Consider the following 7,246-nt stretch of genomic DNA (forward strand, 5'->3'; position numbering starts at 1 on the left):
AGAGCAAAAAGCCGCTGCATCCGTGTGCACCGCCATTTTTGCTAGTCCGACTTAGGGTTTATACAGTAGCTCTAACAAATTCCGAATTACAAGGATTGTATCTGCTTATTAGACAGCCTACTGGTGATAACATTGATGTACAGGATGATGCAAATTATGAAAATGAGTTGAATGAGAATGATTTTGTTCTTCCTTTTTCAGGCCAGATATGCAAGTAAGGTGAATTCTGGTAAAGATCGAGACTACGGACTTCCCAAGTGTATTTGTATTTGTCATAAATAAAAAATGATTATGGGATTGCGTACACATAATAATAGGGGGGAATGTTAGGTTCATCATTATTATAGATGTGTATCAATATTATTATATTATATGTGCTTGCAACGAAGAGTTATTGACATTAATACAAAAGGCATTTTAATGCATCTCTTGCAAAAGTAAGGACTGTGGTTCACATCAAGAGGACTGGGAATGGCCTTGGGCATGAAGAGGGTTCACAACAAGCGCTCTTGGGAAGATTCGACAGACCTACAGTTGCTTTGAGAACTGTGATAAATTGTTATGAGACTCTAAATATGTTTAGACTTCTGTGGGGCATGGCGTTAAAATCTTATGAATAAATTAGCGAGAAAGACCTCGAGTTGTTAGAATTATCCTGACCGGGAGCGCGGATGGATGTATTCTCTTCTTGCAAGAATTAAACAAAGATGTGACTTCAGATGCCTCTTTTATTGTGAATTTGGAAATACCTAAGGATAACCTTATCAGATCCCACCATGTCACCATCTCATCCACATGTTTCCATGATATCTCCTCACTCAGCTAAAGACTTTGGGCCCTTTGTATGAGAATACATGTTGGCTAAGGATTGGAAGCCCATCATCACTCAATCTTTGTTTTATTCTCCGTCTCTTGATGTTTATTGTGTCCAATCTGAAAAAGTTAAACCATGCTCCATTTTGGAGCATCCACTGTTGGAAGACACCATGGTTGAGAAACAATGGACAGCCACATGGACCCAATGGTTCTCGCTGACCTGCCGGACACAATTTGTTCCTTTACTCCAACAGACATGGGCTTGTGTAATGTTGCTTTTGCACTTTTCACATGACTTCCAATCCGGTGCATGTCAAATGCAGTCTTTATAATTCAACTCTTCATTTCAGTAAATACTACAATGACATTGAAAAAGACTTTTTAAAAGGTACTTAGTCAAATGAAAATGACAGTGATGAGGATGGCAATCACATATTTGGATTATTATTCATTAAAAAAAGCAATTCTTTTTGTCACTTGTCCTGAATCAAGATGCCTCTTGAATTGTATGAAGTTTTCCTGCTTCCTATCTTGGTGTCCTGTGGAACTTGGCCATCTTGGTATTTGTCTCCTTGACTGCCCCCCTCAGGTCAGTGGTGTGGTCCTGGATCAGCTTTGGCATATGGCCGATTTCATTCCAACTTGGTCTCAATTGTGGAAGCCTATTGACAGGGATGACGTTTAAAATGTTAAGACAAATTGTTAAACGAGCACTTTGTAATCAGTGCTTTTTTGATGAAAATGTTGACCATAATTCTTGCTAAACTTTTATTCTTAACAATGACACTAACCTTCAGAACAATGTTGCTCCACCTCCAGGAAAGGTGGGCCACTAAAAAAGCAAACATGTGGGGGTCTCTTTCAAGGTGCTCAGTCAGCTTGATGTCTGCCATCTATAGAAGAAATGGCATAATGAACATTTTGATGGAGAACATTGCATCGGTACAAAGTGGGTTAAGGATGACACATTGAGTTTTTTTTCTTGTAAATGTACTCGTTCTCTAGGCATCCTTGACCACCTTGCACACCATCATGGACTTCAAGAGGAAGATTTGTCCATTTTTGCCCATGCTCAAGGCTATTCTTGAATCCCAGACCTTGAAGGAATACTGCAGGAGCAGATCGCCTTGCGACTCGATGCATTCATCAAAAGCTGAAGGTGACATGTAAGCAAACTGGACTTGATTCCTGAGCAAATGTTTTGCCATCTTGTCATTCAGTTACCTTCCAGCATGGAGAGATAATAATAATAATCGGACATAGGCCATGTCGTCATTACCACAACACAAAAAAGCCTACTTGTCATCACACGCAGAAACTGCGTGTGACGAAATTGATGGTGCTTCTCCATAAGCTACGTTTAATCGGCAAAAGACCTAAATAAGTGTAAGTTACGGACTTGTAATTTGTCATTCCGCTGTTGTGGATACAGGTCGCTTACCTCTCGATTACATACCGGTCGCTTACCTCTCGATTACCGCACACTGTCTGCCACTTACCTTCCTTCAAGTCAGCTAGTAGGAGGCAGATCACCAACCAAACATCTATTCATATGCCGCAGAAGGGAATGTGTGTATGTTAGCGCGAGTTTAGATGTCTGATGGATGTGGGGAAAAAACTGTCCTTAAGCCTATTTGTCCGAGCTTTGTGGGACCTATAGCGTCTGCCAGAGGGCAGCAGCTGGAACAGATTGTGACCAGGGTGGTAAGGGTCCCCTATGATGTGCTTGGCTCTGCTGAGGTAACGCGGGCTGGCAATGTCTTCAAGTGAGGGCAGAGAGCAGCCGACAATCCTCTGGGCAGTGTTAATCACTTTCTGCAAGGCCTTTTTGTCTGCCGCCGTGCTTCCAGCGTACCACACTGTGATGCCGTACGCCAGGATGCTCTCTACAGTGGTTCTATAGAAGGTTCTCAGAAGATTGGAGCCCAAGTTGTTCTTCCTAAGTACCCTGAGGAAATGGAGTCGTGTCTGAGCCTTCTTCACCACTGCCGTGGTGTTTGTAGACCATGAGAGCTTGTCCGTGACGTGGACCCCCAGGAATTTAAAGGACTGGACCCTGTCTACACATACTCCATTTATGAGGAGTGGGGCCAGATCTGTGCCGTGTTTGCGAAAGTCCAAGATTATTTCTTTAGTTTTCGTGGTGTTCAGTGTGAGATTGTTCACCGAGCACCACGAAGACAAATTGTTGACCTCATCTCTGTAAGCCGACTCATCCCCTCCTGAGATGAGTCCGACTACAGTGGTGTCGTCAGCGAATTTGATGATGGCGTTAGACTGTTGGGTGGGTGTACAGTCGTATGTGTACAGGGAGTACAGAAGAGGACTCAGTACACAGCCTTGAGGGGAGCCAGTGCTCAGTGTAATGGAGGAAGAGAGGTGGGGACCAAGTCTAACAGTTTGTGGTCGGTTGGTCAAGAAGTTCTTTACCCAGCAGCAGATTGAAAAGGATAGTCCAAGGTGGGAGAGTTTGTCAGTCAGAATGTCCGGTTTTATGGTGTTGAAGGCTGAGCTATAGTCAATGAAGAGCATCTTCACGTAGTTCCCATGGTGTTCCAGGTGGCTCAGTGCTGTATGTAGAGCAATGGCAATAGCATCCTCAGTGGACCTGCTTGCTCTATAAGCAAACTGGTGAGGGTCAATTGAGGGAGGGATTGTATTCCTGATATGGCGGGCTACCAACTTTTCAAAGCACTTCATGATCACAGGCGTGAGTGCAACAGGCCTATAATCATTCATGCTGTCAATGGTTGGCTTTTTGGGGACAGGGATAATGGTGGGAGATTTCAGACAGGATGGACTGATAGATTGTTGCAGGGAACAATTGAAAATTTTTGTGAAGACTCCAGCCAGCTGGTCAGCACAGGCTTTGAGCACCTTCCCAGGTACTCCGTCTGGGCCAGCAGCCTTCCTGGTGTTCACAGACCGCATTACCAGTCTCACTTCCTGTTCCCGGAACGTCAGTGTATTGCTGCAGGGCGGTGGTGGGGGTGTTGAGACTGGGCCTGATTTGTCAGTCTCAAAGCGGGCAAAGAAACGGTTCAAATTCTCCGCTAGTGAGGCATCTGCATTAACAGACATAGTATTGTTGTTGTAGTTGGTAATATGTCGTATTCCTTGCCACATCTTCTTTGGGTTATTTTCTGTGAAGTGCTCCTCAATTTTTTTGGTATATGCTGCCTTGGCCTTTTTAATGCCTCTTTTCAGCTCAGCTCTGGCAGCGCTATATTTTATCTTGTCCCCTGATCTAAAGGCGGAATTACGGCATTTGATGAGTGCCTGTGTCTCATTGGTCATCCAGGGTTTTTGGTTAGGAAAAACCCGTATTCGTTTATCTATAGTGACGTTGTCGATGCAGTTTTTTATGTAAGAAAGAACAGAGTCCGTGTAGTCCTGGAGGTTGTCGTGTACAAAAAGTTCCCAGTTGGTGCGGGAAAAGCAGTCCTGCAGCTGAGAGAGTGCGTTGTCGGGCCAAGTTTTTATTGTCTTTATTTGTGGCGTTGTTTGCCTCCGGAGTGGATGTCAAGAGTTTTGTCTCCTCTAGTATTACAATTTACGTATTGAATAAACTTAGGTAAAACAGTCTTTAAACACGCCTTGTTGAAATCACCAGCGACAATAAAAACTCCATCGGGGTGAGCAAGCTGTTGTTTGTTAACAGCCGCTAGCAGGAGGTTAAGTGCCGAGTTAACGTTAGCATTCGGAGGTATATAGATAGCCGTTGCTATGACGACGTTAAGCTCTCTTGGAAGATAATAGGGCCTACATCGTATTGCTAATAACTCTAAATCCGGGGAACAGTGAGTGTCAATAATTTTACTGTCGCAACACCATTCATTATGTACATACATGCACAGTCCTCCGCCCTTGCTTTTGCCTGTTAATACTTTAGAACGGTCGTTGCGAAAAAGCGTTCGGCTAGCTAGCGATACCGCCGCGTCGGGGATATGCGGGTGTAGCCACGTTTCGGAGATGATAATAATATTACAGTTTCTAACAAAGCTGTTGGTAGCAATACGAAGTTCCAACTCATCCATTTTGTGGGTGATGGATCGGGCGTTGGTCAAAAGGATACTGGGAAGCGGAGCTCGGTGTGGTTGTTGTTTCAGCTTAGCAGCAAGGCCCCCCCGGCATCCTCGCTTCTGTTTCCTGTCCCTTCGCCGCCTTCGACGCGCTTTTGGTGGGCTGGCTAGCCACGGAGATCCCGGAGAGTGTGTTAAGAAATCGGATGTATCGCATATCCTTCGGATAGTGAGTAAATCCTGGCGACTGTAAGATAACGAACGACACCGAACTGGAGAGCTTAGAGCCGCAGCGTCAGTGCGCGCCGCCATCTTGCATCCTTCAGGGTATCATTGGCTTTCCCTGGGAATGCCAAGAGTTACATCCAGGGCTTTCTTGAGCTGCTCTTACCCTTCTTCACAGCATTGCAGCAGAATTTTAAATAAGCCAAAAGACACTTACAATGGCTGTGAGACACCGTTCTCACAAAATAGAAAGAATCTACTCTATAGGTATTGTCATATGCTCTGTTTGTGTTACGTCTTTTGGACCAAAATGCAGGGAAGCAGGCAAGGAGAAGGAAGTAGTACTCAATCGAAACTTTAATAACTTAAACTGTAGGCAATAGACTAACAAAAGACTTGGCGTCGAATAACAAAACCAAATCTGACGAGGGGAGACATGGGAAAGCTAGGAGCGAGGCACGCCACGTTGGATCGAGGAAAATGTGGAAACATGGTATGGTAATCAGCAGACGATCCAACAATGACAAAGCAGTCAGTGGGGTTTAAATAGACTGGCATGGGTTGACGAGACAATTCGGAACACCTGGGAAACACAAGAGGGACGAAGGATACACCAGGGGTGGAGACACGACAGCTGAACACAATGGGCAATCACTCAGACAGGAAACCAGATGGGAAAAAGCAAAACAAAACCAAGCAACCCTAACAGTTTGTCTGTTGTGTACTAAAGGAAGTTTAAGATTACATCCATGTTCGTTTCACTGAGCTGTTCATGTTTTGTTTCATTATGTTAGGGGACCTTCATGAGACAAAATAAAAGGTGATGTTGAATTAATTTTTTTCTAATGGGGTTCAGGTTTACGGAAGCTGATCGCACTCACCTTGAAAATAAAATAAAGTCCTGGCCGTTTTTCAAATTAATTCATCTTTAGTGTGGTGTTGTTTTTTTGAAGTATTTTTTTCTTCATTTTTCAAATTAATTTATTGTCTGAGGGTGTTTTTCTTTGTTTTTCAAAATGTATTTTTGGCGTTATGTTTTTGAATTATTTTTTTCTTGTTTGTTTTTCGTTTTTATTTATTTTTTCCTCAGAAAGAAAATACATTCAAAAATCGAGCAAACAGCAGTTATCGACATATTTGGAAGTCTCGCGTGGACTGCGTCCCCCAAATTCTAGACAGGAGGATCCGTGCTCGCGTACACACCTACCTCCATTCAGCACAATCATGTTTTATCCAGATATTTGGCAAAGACAGTGCGAGACAGCCCAGTCATCAAGTCACCTTAATGACAAGTACGCTTCTAAGTTTCCTCTCGTATAGAATTTGAAACCCCTCTTCTTGGCCACTCTGTAGTCAAACATTCATTTGGAAGGAAAACTTAAAGCATCACACAACAAACCCACACAGCGCAAAGACCTTTTCAAACATTCAGTAAGAGAGCAACTTTTTTGCTCAGTTTGTTGCCAATGTTTTATTCCTAAGGACAGGAATTTCTTTTCTCATATTTAGATGTAATTTTCCATTGTTTTCACTTTTTTTACCTGTCTTGTTCAGTTGTTTTTTTAACTGGTAATGCATTTTCTTTTTGTTGAGAACATGCTCTCAAAGTGTATGAAAATAGAATGCAATTAATCACTTGTTGTTAATATTTGAAATAGATGACAAAAAGAAAAATGGACTAAATGTAATGAAATAAAAATGAATTTTCCTATTTGACTATTTTCTGTTCCTTTTTCACAATGAATTTTAGGCCTTACCTGACATGTTTCGCGGTATCACTTCCGCCTTCATGAGAATGTCAAGGCATTTAAAAAAAACAATGCGTTTTTTATCAAATTCCGATCTTGTGAAAATGATGCGATCAGGCCCGATTTCCGATCTGATTTTTGATCAGTAGGAATCCCTCAGAAGAAAATGAGAAAAGATAAGTTTTACAGAATTTATAATTTTCAAGAACAAATTTTCACAGCAATGGTAACACTTGGAAGTGGGGTAGTTTGCTTCTACAAAAAAAGAACCGATGTTAGTAGCAGAGAGTGGTTTCGATCCATTGAGCCCTGGATTATGGGTCAACCACGCTTCCGCTGCACCACTCTGCTTCTTCTGACATATTACTTCACACTTCACAAGGTTACTCACAAAACTAATCAATCAAATCGTAGCAGATATACTGAGAGCACGTG

Source organism: Stigmatopora argus, chromosome 20 (genome assembly GCF_051989625.1).
Source record: "Stigmatopora argus isolate UIUO_Sarg chromosome 20, RoL_Sarg_1.0, whole genome shotgun sequence".
In the NCBI taxonomy this organism is placed as follows: domain Eukaryota; kingdom Metazoa; phylum Chordata; class Actinopteri; order Syngnathiformes; family Syngnathidae; genus Stigmatopora; species Stigmatopora argus.